Below are 14,357 nucleotides of genomic sequence, written 5' to 3' on the forward strand. Positions count from 1 at the left end.
GCAAGTGTAAGGAAGGTATCCTAGGTTTACCGAAATTGAAGAGTTGGTGAGAGTTTGAATAGGTGGTTGAGTAGAATAAGGTGGAGAGATTTTAAGAGAGCGATAAGGGGAGGAAAAAAGGGGAGTTTGAGGTTTAGAGGAGTTGTGTCGAACTTAAGATGTTGTGGATAGGGACTTTCGGCTGAGTGACTTTTCGCTAAGACTTTCAGTTTTACCTACTCTTTTGGGGTTCTTTTCTTTCTATTCTCTTGGGTTTACACAATTTGAGGTCTTTTGTTTTGCTTCTGAAGCGGAGCCGTGCTATTGGAAAGTACCTATTTGGTTTTAGTTGCCACGATTTTACTGCTTTCACCTAATTTTTTGTCTACGATTTTTCTTCTCTCTCACATCTTTTCTCAAACGACTTTCCTTTTGGCTAAATATCTATTGCTTTCCTATCTCTCTGACCATTTTGGTTTTAGCCTGGGGTGATCGAGTTTTCGTTTCTTATTTCCTTCTCTTCAGTGCAACTTAAATCTTATTGGCCGAATATTGCTTTTGTATTGACCCTCTGTGAACCAATTCTTTCTCTTGTTCTTATCTATCGGCCTTGTGGTAAGTACTATTTATTTGATTTTGTTTTTGTTTATTCCTCCCCTCTTCTACCGTATCTATGGTTCTCATTTAACACTGTGGATCTACTGAATGTTGCCTAAGGGATTCGATCATTATAGTCAAAGGATTAGGCCGATTGTTCTCTTTCAACAAGTAATCCTTTCACTCGTGGTAAGCGCTTAAAGTTCTTGATTTGTCTATGTTGGGTATAGATTATTAATAATCAGATAATTGTTTTATGTGAAGGTTAAAACGTTGGGGATATTGTGTTGGTTCTAGTTCAAGAGGGGGTTCTGTGATTATTCGATTGGTAAGTAGTGATGAATAGGGTTAAGTATCTCCAATACTATGGTTTGGATTAACTGTGTATATGAACTAATGATGGGGTTGTTGTTATCATAGGTGTTTTGGTTTCGAAAGTGTTCTAAGTACAAATCCATAACAGGTGTGTAATCACACTGTATAAAACTGATATTCAGCAAAAGCTGGAATACTTGGCTGTAGACACTATACGAGGCTACGCTCACTCGTATGGTAACCCGAACGCATAAAGTGTTGGCGTTCGATGAAAGGGACCACTATGAGTGATATTATAGGCTTAGGTCGTTCTGGGCTATGTTGGGCTGAAATGGGCTGTATGGGTCCCATAAGCTTGTGGGCCCCGTTAGGGTAAACCATATGGTCGTGTCGAGATTATTGGGTAGGCTGTGTGGTTCGTACGGCCAAGGCCACAGGTTAGGCTTATTGGGCTACACGAGCCTGTGGGCCCTCATGGGCCAAGTTACGGGCTTGGGCCCATTTATATTGTTTGACCATTAATGTTGCACGGGTCGTTTTAGATGACTGTGGATCTACTGTTGGGTCGGTAAGTACTTATGAACCCCTTACTGAGAAATGACTGTTATACCCTAAAGGTAAATTGACTAATTTACCTCTACGATATGTTTAACTGTATATGAGCATGACATTTTGCATACACGTATGATATGATGACACAACATGTTGCATGGGGGTGGGGTTTGATATACTGGAGGAAGTGTACTGTACTAGCAGCTCCGCTGCATATACTGATTAGTGCCGCAACCGGTGCTATATTCTGGAGTGTAGGGATGGGTGGGTTGATTTTATCCCCACATGGAGTGTAGGGCTGGACGAAGTGGAGTGTAGAGGATGGATGGGTAGGATCTCTGTTTGCATCACTGATTCTGTACTGAAATGGGCTAAGGCCCGCACTGATATTGCCACTGATATGGGCTTAGGGCCAAACTGTTTTGCGCTGCATGATTTACTGTTTGATATATAAGGATTACATACTGAGTTTTCGTAACTCATCATTTTCCTTATCTGCGCAGGTAATCCTTAGGCGGGTCGGTGCTGCGAAGGACTCGGAGATGGCCACACCACTGTTTACGCATCCGTATTTGAATTTTAAGAAAAAGTAGTTTACTTGGGTAATTTTATGTAATAATGCCGCTTTAAGTTTTTATTTTTATTTGGGGATTTATTAATGTTGGCTTATTTTCGTTAGCAGTAGGACTCGAGTTTCCAAAAGATAAATGTTTTCAACTACCACGCTACGCAACTTGTTTTGAAAGCTTCCGTGTCAAACACTATTTTTTTAAAATATAATAAAAATTTAATATGACACATGTTTTGCTAAACCAACCTACGATTTAGCAATAAACAATATAGGATAACTACTCTTAAAGATTACAACGGATTTTTAATACAAAATGGACTTTACAATGAAACTACTTTTTTTTCAAAACACACTCCAATGTGACATCGCAGATTTAGCCATAACGTCTAGGCCGGGTTTGGGGTGTTACAATTAGCCCCTTGACATGTACACATAAGATTTTCTTGGAACAGCCTAATACTAGTTGGGGCGTCAAGCTAACAACTAAACAAGCGCTTGTTGAGAGGCAACCCAATTTTATTTTTATTTTCTTTATTTTCTTGCATGGTAATAAATTTTATCTCTCTTTTTATATCCAAGAGAATCGAGGAAACGAAAATTAAATTTGGAAACTAGTGGCAAAAACAGTGACGAAAATGACATGGGAGTGTTCTAAACCCTTTCTTTTTCATCATAATTGTTAATATTGTTTTTCATATTGAGGACAACGTGATTTAAGTAGGGGGAGACATTCCTCATTATTATTGTTGTTTTATTTGCTATTTCTCTTACTGTGTTGTTGTTGCTACCTTGTGCTTGTTTTTGCTCGCATTTATTTATTTTTATTATATCATCCCCCTTTTTATGCCCAAGATTTTGACTAACTGTTTGACCCGCGAGCATAATTTTTGTCTACTGAGTTGGTTATGAGTTTGCTATATTGATTTCATTTCTGCTATTTTATTTCTGTTAGGCTAAAATAATTATGATATAATGAAGTCAACCCTATCTTACTTATAGTAAAATTGATTAAGTCTAAATGCAAAGAGAACACTTAATACAAATGTATGCTAAATTTATTTTCATGACTGATAGGTAATTGCCAAAACTTATTTTTGACACTTGATTGTTTTTCCTAGTCCTCTAAAATTGAAGTTCCATTTCGTTAAAAAATAAAATAAAATAAAATATGATGATTCTGTGGTTATGAGCACAGCTTAAAACGTGATTGACTGAGTAATTGGGGTAGGGTGCTTGGGTTGTCATCCTACTTTGCGTTAAAAGGTTGCATGATGTGTTACGTAAAACTTCACTAATCAGAATTAAACAAAAAAATTAAGAGTGTGTTGGGCTGAGTAACCGGGGTGGGGTGCTTGGGTTGTCATTCCACTTTACGTCAATAGGGCCAAAATATTCTGAACCAAAAAAATATAATAATAAAATAAGAGCGTGTTAAGCTGAGTAACCAGGGTAGGGTGCTTGGGTTATCATCCCTCTTTGCGTCAAAAGGGCCAATACATTCTTAAGAAAAAAAAAGTTAAGAAAAAAAAAGAGAAAAGAATTTCATTTGGGGACTAAAGGTGGAACAAATAGGATGTTTTGGTAAGTTTAGTAAATTGCTTGATTTTCATGAAAAAATTCAAGTCAATTTAACTTTTGTGTGTTTAAGTTGGAATACTTTTCGAGTTTACTTAAAACAAGCTAAAGGTTTTCTTTATTTTCATGTGCATTTGCCTAATTTTTATAAAACTTTAGAGTGATACTTCTTTCATGGTAAAATCTAAATTACACAGTGGGCTAGGAACTATACTTGAGGGCAAGCATGGGCTAAGTAGGAGAGAATATGATAATACTCTAAAATGACATACTTTTATGTGTTAATTGCCTATATATATATTTTGAGAATGATCTTATTAATTTGAGTTTTTTATGGTTTTTTATCTTGTAGGGACTAAATTGAAGGGAAAAAGAAATTTTGGGGCAAAAAGAGTGAATTTAAGGACAAAATGGGCCAGCATATGAAAGAAGGAAAAAATGGTGATGAAAATACAAAGTGCAAAAGACTTGGGGCAAAAATTCAAAGAAGAGATTTATGAACAAAAGACTCTATTTAAATTTGAATTTTATTTTTAGGATTATTGTTAGGATTATTATGATATATTTAATTTTAGATTATATCTTTATTTATCTTTTAGAGTTTTAATAGGAACAAACTAGGTTTTCTATGTACTATAAACATGGGATGGAGTGACATGAATATTCATTCATCATTCTCTGTAAAAAGCTCATTCTCTCTAAGGATCTAACGTTTTTGTTTCTTTCCCCTTTTCAATAAATTTTATTCCATAACACTTGTGTTTCTTTTCCCGAAAGCATGAGCCAGTAAACTCATCTAGCCAAAGGTTGTTGAGATTCCCTAAAAAGGTTCATAAGTCTTAGAACCTGCACTTAGCTTTCTTAATGAGTTTTCATCGTTTCTCCGCATTATGGGACTGACGCTTCCGTCCATGTCCTTCCAAAAATGATCTTTTCATCTTGTGTAAGGGACGATCGCTTTGTATGTTTTGGAAAGGTTGCCAGTCAGTTCGCTAACTTACTGTGTCAGTGGTTGTCGACCCAAAGAGACAAAATGAAGTGGCATTCGCCATTGAGAAATGATGATCTACTGTTAGACGATCCCACAAATGTGATGGTTGGCTAGAGTCATGTAACACCCCCTAACCCCAAACCATCCCGGAAGAGAGTTATGGAGCATTACCGGAGTTTACAGAATAATTACACACAATTTCATTTACTGTCTTATGTTCATGTCAAAACTGTCTTCTTGAGTAACAGTCACTTAAATATTTATATCTAGAGTTACGAAACTCCAAATTAATTTCCGTTAATTTTTCTTAAAACTAGACTCATATACCTTTCTACCATTAAATTTTCAGAATTTTTGGTTTAGCCAATTAGTACAGTTTATTCCTCAAAGTTACCCCTGATCTGCTGTTTGACAGTTTCGACCTTTCTTTACTAAAATTTAATTATCTCATAGCACAGGACTTGGATGATGTTCCCGTTTATTTCTCTTGAAAATAGACTCATTAAATATTCTAAGAATATAAATTATAGCCTGTAATTATTTTTATACAATTTTTAATGATTTTCCCAATTCAAAATAGGGAATTCCAAAATCAATCTGACATTGTCTCACAAAAATTCAAATTCATACCAAATTAGTCAAATCCTATTTTATACCATAGCCAAATCTAAATTTATTTATTTCATCCTGACATTTACAATTTCAAAATGACATACACATAAGACATCCTAGGTACATGCCATTACCAATAATTAACACACTTTACCTTAATGAATTCGGGATCGGATCGGGATGTTGATTCAACGTACTATCTTTACTTAACTCGCATGACGAAACAAATCATGCACTGAGTATGGTATACTCAGTGGTATTTCTATAATCCGAACACTTGATAATATAACAATTAAACTTAAAATCACAATGATAAATATAACCATTCATTTATTTATTTTATAGATAAGTTTCATTTACTTACCATAAAAATTCTATACAAGCCATATAACAAACACAACAACATATTTGCTCAATTCTTTTCATTTGCTTACTGTATAAATTCTTTCAATATATTCACAATTCACTTGTATTCACACTTTACTTCTTAACAATATACCATTTTAATTCATTCTAACATCAATCATCATCCATTTGAACTTCACTCATTTCATGAACCTTTTGATTCATGTTTTCAATCTCATATCTCAATTTCAATTCTCAATTCAATTTCTCATTTCATTCCAATAGTTCAATCAATCAAATTCACTCGATTTATCTTTTCACTTATTTACCCCTATTAACAAACCCGGACTTTGATGGATACACGGATTCCAACCCAAACACACCAGTACGGCACATTGTGCCTAAAACAAGACACAAGATGCACGATCAAGATATCGACACATAAAGTGCCTAAAACGACACACGAGGTGCCTGAAATACGACACATAAAGTGCCAGATCGATAAAGCCGGCAAATCCCGTACACTTTCAGATCCTATGGCATGCCAATTATATCCGACTTAGCCCGACTAGTTAATAGGGTATTTCATTCACTTTCTCAATTTAATAATTCTTTCATCAATATCTCATTCAGATAATTACATATATTTACCTATTTTCACAATTCATACAATTTCATTCAATTCAACAATATATTTCAATTATTCACATTAATTCATAATTCAAGACAATTCAATTCATTTTTCAATATCAAATATTCAAATATCACAATCTCATATATTCATACCAATTTTCTCATATTTCCATTCAATATATTTTTCAATATAACATTCATTCAATATTCAAATTTCTACATAAATCATATATATTATATAATTCAATCAATATAAATTCAATCAAAATAATTTCAATCAATATAAATTCAATAAAATGATATTCATAAATCAATTCAATATAAATTTATCACACACTAAATCAATTCATTTCAATTATAAAGACACAATACAAATAATTCCCATCTTAATTATTTATCATAATATTTATCCAAAATTCAATTATCATAATTGCATAATATCTCATTCACACACACACACACACACACACACACACACACACACACACACACACACACACACACACACACACACACACACACACACACACACACACACATATATATATATATTTATAATATATAATTCAATTTAATTCAATCAATATAAATTCATCACATACCAAATTAATCCATTTCCATTATAAACACAATAATTCTCACTTCAACATTTATTAAATGCATTGAATAAAAAAAATATAACAATTAATAACTAGGTTCGGATTATAGAAATACAAACCGTATTTTCTCGAGCTAACTCCCTTTGTCTTTGCCATTTTTTTCCTTGCTTAGCCGAGGTTTCCCGAGACAACATTAGCTACGGGAATTAAAACAATTCATATTCGTTAATTCACTACTAATTTATATCTAATTAATACAATTTTTATTCAATTTCTACTTTAATTTCAATTTAATCTTAACTAGATTTACTTACTTTTTCTATCTCAATTCATACTTCATTTCTATTCAAATTTTGTCCAAACTCATACTTAACTATTAAATTTCCAGTATATTTTCATAATTTCGAATTTATTTCCATTTAATCCCTAAAACTCAAAACTTATAGCTTAGTTTACGATTCAATCCTTTATTCAATTCCAATCAAAATTTATATCAAATAAACCCCCAATTCCATCATTTTATTCAACATGAACCATACTTAGAAATCTAATGACTTTCAAAATTTCTACTTAAAACAAGTAGTATTTATCTCTAGGATTCCAAAAACTCAAAAATCATAAGAAAAAGGGGCTAAATTGACTTACCAAATTAACTTGGAACCTTTAAAACCTTATTTTTCCCTTTTTCTTTTCTTCCTTTCTCCCTTCTCTGTTTCGTCCCGTGCTATTCTGTTTCTTTCCTCTTTTTATTCTTTTGTTTCTTTTATATATATATATATAATGACAATAATAACTATAATAAAAATCTATTTAATAACAAATATTTATTTAACACTTGTACCAATCATTTTTATACACTTGTTTTTCTTCTTTTTTTATATATACATATATATTTAATAATTTAATGATATACATAATTCAAGAAAAATCTTGATTTTTCTTCTATTCACCGCCTCATTTCATGGGTATGGCTTAATTGCCATTTTGATCCTTTTATTTTCTATTACTTTAAAACTAAACTTTCACATTATATTCAATTTAATCTTTTATCCAATTATCCTTAATTAAGCTAAATTTACTTAATTAAACTTTAATTAATCACTCACTTAACTTCATAAATATTTTTACTTTTTTTTTATAATCTAATCCATTTTTCAGAATCGGTGACCCGAAAATACACTTTTCTAATAACCTTAAAGTTTGGGTCGTTACAAGTCAGGTTCCTCTAAATTGTAAGTCTAAAATCTTAGTGGAGCTAGTGGTCGTAGGCATCCTTTTCCACTATAATTGGCTTATTCTATTATGAGAAAAATCACCTAAAAGCCTAAGATTAAACCCAAGGAGGATCGAGACAACCAGAGGCTGGAATCCCTTAAATTGAAGAATTTATTTTCCTTAACTCTATGTTTTTTACAATCGCAATTTCAATTCTTTCATATTTTTAATTCTATTCTGTTATTTTTTTCAGGTCAGATATCTTTCTTGGACACGATTGTGCCTAGGATTTCGAGGAATAAGAAGCTGTAGCAATCCAGTCCTTGAAGATTTGACCTTACTTCCCTTATACTATTATTTTTGTTATTTCTTAGGGATAGGTTATTTTTGGTACTTTCAACAACACACCAAGTATTCCATTTTTCGAAGCGGGGACGACAACCTTAGATTTGCCCTGTATGTTTGTCATGGTGTGCCTAAAAAATAAAATAGTCCAAAATAAAAAAAATAAAAGAAGCATCACCAATTAAACAAATAGAGAGATCGGCGAATCAATGTGCAAATTCAAATACGGCACTACAGTCCTCTCATGACGAACATAAACATCTTACTGGCTTAGATAGATAATTTACTCTTAAAATAGTATATACTAATACCTAATCATGCCAAAACTTGTGACTTAATCTATTAAGCATGCTAACTAATCATAAAAAGAAGAAAAACGATAATAAGAAGAATACTAAGAATAAACTCAGTGGAATGCTAACAATAGTAGTACTAAATTTTAAAATCAAAAGAAGAGGAATGAGAAACAATGTAATAACTAAATTAAATAAAACAATAGTAAACAAATATAATAAAAATAATAAAAAATAAGAAAAATAAATATGAAAAACAAAATAAAAGAAAGACAAAAAGTAAAAAAGTTAGAATGGAAATAAAATGAAATAATAAATGATAAATAATTAAATTAAAAAGGGTAAAACAGGGAAAAATTGACGGAGGGGCGGAGTGGACGGTGGAGATGGTTAGAGTTAGGACTGGGTGCTGTAGGAGTTGGCATTTGACTGGCCGATGCGAGTAATAGATGGTAATGGGGAGGGGTTAGTTGCGGGGCCAGAAAGGAAGAGGGAAATGAAAGGTCATAGCGAGGGAGAAAAGAGGAGGGAAAAATTGGTGCAGTGGGGGGAATGTGGGGGTGCAACAAAGGAGAAATTGGGGAAAAGGGAAATGGGCTAGGAGGTTCAAGGGTGGAAAAGAAGGTGTTCAGTGAGGGGCTGCGTGGGGGAAGGGATGGGTTCGGCGCTAAAAGGAAGGTAAGGGGGTTAGGGTTGTAAAAGCGATCGATGGTAGTGGTTTGAGGAAGGGAGGGGGTGCGATGAGGGTGAGAGATGGGGAGGGCTAAGGCGACGGGGTACAAGGGGAGAGAGAGGCTCGAAGTTGTGATGTCTCGAAGGGTGAGGAGAAGGGGATTCAGTTAGGAGGAAAGATGCCAAAGTGGGGGTATGACGAAAGAAGGAAAATCGAAGGGGGAAGAAAAAGGATGAATAGAGGTTGGCGGTGTCGGGGTCATGAGGGGTAGGAGTTTGGCAGCGGCTTAGGTTGGAGAGGAAGAAGACAAAATGGGGAAAAATTAAAGTTTACTTTAAAAGGGGTGACACGGTTGTATAAAGGCCCGTGTTGGGCCACACAGCCATGTCACACACCCGTGTGTGACATTCTCAGCCTATGTACAATTGAAAAAAGTGAGCCCAGTCTTCACATAGCCTCAGACACGCTCATGAGTCCAAGTCGTATGGCAGACACGACCGTATGCCAGACTGTGTGTGATCTCCTTCACTTTTCCCACGCTCGTGTGCGAGGCCATATGTGATACACGATCGTGTCTCTTGCTCGTGTAACTCTCTAACTTGAATTAAAATTAAAAAATTACCTTCAATACTCACACGGCCGTGTCTCCAGGACATTTGGACCACCTCAGATCATGTAACCATCAAAATTTGGAAAAATTAAGTCTTAGGACTTACACAACCAATGACACACCCATGTGACTCACATGGCCTTATTTTTACACCATGTAACTATTTGTCAATTGCTCTCTTTTGCACATGACTTGGGACATGCCCATGTGTCTAGGCTGTGTGGGTCACACGGCCATGTCGCCAGGCCGTGTGACTCACTGTAGAGTCCTTTGTTGTACACACGGCCTAAGACACGCTTGTGTGTCCAAGCCGTGTGGGTCAAAAAACATTTTGTTTTATTTTTAATTAATTTTAGATTAGCGTACAATAAAATAAAAATAATTAGCAGAAGTTAAACACTCGGGTTACCTCTCGAGAAGCGTTTATTTAAAGTCTAAGCTTGAATTGCCTCGTATTTGCATGATTATGGTGGTTCACAGAGCCGAAACTTCTCTTTCTCGTTAACAATGTTATTACCAAAATAAGGTTTAAGTTGAGAATTGTTTACCTTAATTGTGCGGAACTCAAAATGAGTTACTTCAACTGTACCATATAGAAAGACATTCAGTACCGTACATGGGTGATCCATTTGACTCAAGCTTGGAATGAGAGATTCATGGATTCGTTTTGTCCATGTCCCAACCTTAAATTGGTTTATTCCATCCAGATGCTCATTATGGCATTGGCTTGACTCTTTATCATGCTTTTTTAGTTTCTCATTGACATGATTATCTAGTTCATCGACTTATAGCATTCGTTCTTCGTATGTTGTTCGATTTTTGTCACTTTGATTAGAATATGGCTCCATTATGTTTTCTCGAGGGATTTCCTGCAAAGAAGGTTAAGCCACTTGGTTACTCACATGAATAGAATATTTAAAATCATCTTGATCACTAGATGTTCTTACAGAATCACGTACTTGGAGAATAATTTTCTCATCACCTACACGAAGTACAAGTTCACTCGTACCAACATCTATTATAGTCCTAGTAGTTGCTAAAAAGGGTTTTCCTAAAATTAAAGGTACCTCACTACACTCATCCATGTCCAATACAACAAAGTCAACGGGGAATATGAATTTATCGATTTTAACAAGGACATCCTCAATAACACCCCTAGGATAGCTAATGGTTCTATCCACTAATTGATTACTCATCCTAATTTGTTTGGGTTTCCCAAAACCTAATTGTTTAAACATTTTATAGGGCATGACATGAGTACTAGCCCCTAAATCAGCCAAAGCATTATGAATATTTAAACTACCAATTAAACAAGGAATAGTAGAACTCCCTGAATCTTTCTGTTTGTTGAGTAGTTTACTTTGTAAGATGGTCGAGAAAATTACATTGAGCTCCAGAGTTGACGAATAGTCTAACTTTTGTTTGTTTTCCAAAAGCTCTTTTAAAAATTTGATGTAATTTGGCATCTACGAAAGAGCTTTAACAAACGGTAACATGTAATTTCTTTCAGAGCTTGAGAAATTTACCAAATTGTTTGTTTTTGTGGTTTTTCTACGTCGAGTTAGGATATGTCACTTGAGGTTTACAGTTGTTGGCAACTGGCTTTTAATTTTTCTGGCTGACCTCAACCTTATTGTTATTCACCACAATTTCTTGTATCGGTTCTTGTTCAAATTCAACTAACCCTTCTGCATCTCGATCAGTAATTTCATGAAGTTGCTCTCTTGGGTTATTTTTGGTATTGTTAGGCAAACTACCTGTGGTTTTTTCGAGATTAATTTAGCAAGTTGATCAATTTGATTTTCGAGCCCTTGAAGCGATGCTTGTTGATTTTTCAGTGCTGCGTTAGTGTTTTGGAAACAAGTTTTTGACACCGAGATAAAGTTTGTCAACATCTCCTCAAAATTCGGCTTGTTCTTTTGCTAAAAAGGTGGTTGTTGAAAGCCTGGAGGGGGTTGTGCTTTTTGATTTCCTTGACCACCCCAAGAGAAATTGGGATGGTGACTCCAACCTACATTATAGTTATTACTATAAGGGTTATTTTGAGGCCTAGAATTATTACCCATATGATTGAATTGCTCGTTCTCTGTGCTAGGACCGAAGGGCAAACATTTTGGATTGATCATTCCTGCGTAGAAAGATATAAACCATTAATTTTCTTATTAAGCAAATGTACCTAGTTTGATAACATGGTGACTGCATCTAAATTAAAAACACCGGCTACTTTCATCAACTTTCTTCTCATGACTTGCCATTGATAATTATTCAGTGCCATCTCCTCTATAAATTCATAAGCCGTTTCGGGTGTTTTGTTCGATGTGCCACCTATCGAAACCATTTTTTATTTTGAAAAATGGGGATCGACTTTAAAACAAAGTGTGGAGTCGCCACCAATCCTTCTGTTTAGGTGTGACTGGATCACCTAATAAAACATTTTGTTTTATTTAAATCAATTTTGGCCTACGAAATTTGAGAAAATGGGTTCGGGAGCCGGTTACGTACGAGTAAGGATTAGCACCCTTGCTACGCCCAAAATTGGTACCAAATTGACTAAATAATATCCTTATGTCTAAGATTTAAAAACAAATATTTTGAAATACGATTTCTTTTAAAACATTTGAATGACTCATATTAGACGTTAATTTCTCTTGTTTCGAAGGAGTATAGTATCACATCCAGCACGTTAGGATACGATCCTTTAAACCTTCGAAACCACGATCAATTTTTGATTTCCAAAAGCTCATACATGTGAAAATTGTAAAAGGATATTCAACTATTTGGTCCAATGAAAAACCGAAACCCAACACGTTAGGGCACTATTTCTCGGATTTCCAAACATAGAACATTGCCTTATTTTAAAATGTAGAAAACACGGACGAAATTTTAAAGGGATATTTGATTATTTTGGACAAACAAAGAATCGAAACCCAGCACGTTAGGGCAGGATTTTCCGAATTTCCAAACGTCAAACATTGCCTTTGTTTTGGGAAATTATCAAATAAACCATTGTAAAGCCAGCTCAAAACGCATTAGTTTGACTTGAAATAAAATTGAATCATTAATTTTAGAACAATAAGTTGAGAATTACAATGCAACACTTGTGAACAAAAGGCGAAAATATAAACATGGAACAATATACACGAACAATGTACTATACTTAGTGAATGAAAATAGTATAAAGGAAAAAAATAAATTAACAAATATATAAGAGCCATGAGCACACATCCTATTTTAAAAACATTAATAATCGAATAATGGAAACTAAAATATAACTAATCAAAGAAACATATTAGAATAAAATATAACCAATTTTCAAGCATAGATGAATGATAATTGAAATAATAATACAAAGGACGAATAAACAACACGCAGCAGTAATATATGAAGCCATATGAAAAACACACCATATACAAAACAATATGGAAACTAGGAGCCAATATAATACAAAACAAATTAAAAACCATATGGAAAAAAATTTACAAATGAATACTGCATGCTAAAAATTGAAATAATTTACATATATAAAAAAACTAACAATATATCAATGAGATTTAAAATAGATATTATGAAAGAAGAAATTTAGAGTAAATAATGCACAAAATATTTTAAAAATAAAATATCCATTTAAGGTTGACAATATACATACAATAAAAGATAATTTAAATAACATATAAAATATGAAGGGTTTCTAAATAACAAAGATATATATTAAAATATGTTCTTAAGGGATAAACTATATACATAATAGATTTTTTTTAAAATACGTGTATATATATACCTAAAATGATTTTTTTCTAAAATAATACACATAAAATAACATGAAATTGATAATGTACATAGAATAAACTAATTTTAACATAAACTATATACATATTAATTTAAGAGTAATTCAAATTTAATATTATACAAAATTTTAAAAACAATATGATATACAAGGTAACTTTAAAATAACAATTTTATAATTTAAAAAAATAAAAAAGGTAAATTATCAAAATAATTTGAAATGTATATAAAACTATTTAAATAGATCAATGTCAAGTGAATTAAAAAATGAATTAAACTAAATTGAAAGGAAAGGAAAAAACATTTGAAATAAAATTAAATTAAAGGAATAATAAATAAATGAAATAATTGAGATCGAAATAATGACCAAAGAGCAATTCGCGCGAATATACAAGGACCAAAACTGGAAATATTCCAAATCTCAAAACACAGCGTTTAGGCGTGGACCAAATTGGATTTATGTCCAAATTATGGAGACAAATTTAAAAAATCAAAGAAAAGCAAATATGACTCAATTGAATGATCATGTGAAAGTGAGGGATCAACTGCGCAGTTCCCTTTAAGCAGAATGCGCGGATCCTTTTGGGTGATTGGATCAGGGCGGATCGGGCATGGCCTATAAGGTACTGTTCTGAAGACACTGAAATAGGCTTAAAACGGCACCATTTT

The 14,357-nt window shown here is 33.5% G+C and overlaps 1 long non-coding RNA gene across 1 annotated transcript; it reads right to left on the reverse strand.

Moving 5' to 3' along the window:
- Window positions 1-6,769: 6,769 nt before the first annotated feature.
- LOC128296433 (uncharacterized) lies at window positions 6,770-7,537 on the reverse strand. Its single transcript, XR_008287051.1, has 2 exons — window positions 7,415-7,537; window positions 6,770-6,966 (listed from the first exon to the last, which is right to left on the reverse strand). It is a non-coding gene; the product is annotated as an uncharacterized LOC128296433 (long non-coding RNA).
- Between the last annotated feature and the right edge of the window lie 6,820 nt (window positions 7,538-14,357).

Source organism: Gossypium arboreum, chromosome 8 (assembly GCF_025698485.1).
Source record: "Gossypium arboreum isolate Shixiya-1 chromosome 8, ASM2569848v2, whole genome shotgun sequence".
NCBI classification, from domain to species: Eukaryota; Viridiplantae; Streptophyta; class Magnoliopsida; order Malvales; family Malvaceae; genus Gossypium; species Gossypium arboreum.